Consider the following 657-nt stretch of genomic DNA (forward strand, 5'->3'; position numbering starts at 1 on the left):
TTTTCAATATAATTGAAACCAATCTCTTCATTTTATTTCGAAGCAAATAGAGATATAAATAGAACCGCCGAAGTGTTCCGACAGGCAATCGTGCACCTTCGAATTTTCAAATTCAGAAGAGGAGAAATGGGTTGCGCGCGCAACCCACGCATTTATATCGTCTCCTACCATATTCACACGGACATAGACGTGTCATAGTATTGGACCACGTCTCGTTTCAGATCTGGGATCACTGGGCAGAGCTGCCAGACCGAATCTGAAATTTACCTCTACCATACCTACCGTTTGGGAGCCGCAAAACAGAAGGTGCATCATTACCACCTGTGAGTTCGTGTATAAGCCGAAAATGAATGATTTGACTTCGATTATCTGCAGCACGATGATTGCCGATCTGAAAGCTTTGGAAGACTTCGGTGGTCTTCTATTTATATCTCGATCCCCATTCGAAAGAAATGGCGGAAATTGGCGAATTTAATGTTTCGCGTGGTTCTTCATTTCATGCATGAGTCGATTAGGAGGTTATGTTTTTCAGCTGTATATAGTCTGAATATTATTAATATTATATTTATAAAATATTACATGAATTTTAATGAATAGTTGACTAACTTTTAATAGAAATAGTCAAACTTTCAACTAAAACAATTAGTTTTCGCTTTA

This window comes from Belonocnema kinseyi, chromosome 1 (assembly GCF_010883055.1).
Source record: "Belonocnema kinseyi isolate 2016_QV_RU_SX_M_011 chromosome 1, B_treatae_v1, whole genome shotgun sequence".
NCBI lineage: Eukaryota > Metazoa > Arthropoda > Insecta > Hymenoptera > Cynipidae > Belonocnema > Belonocnema kinseyi.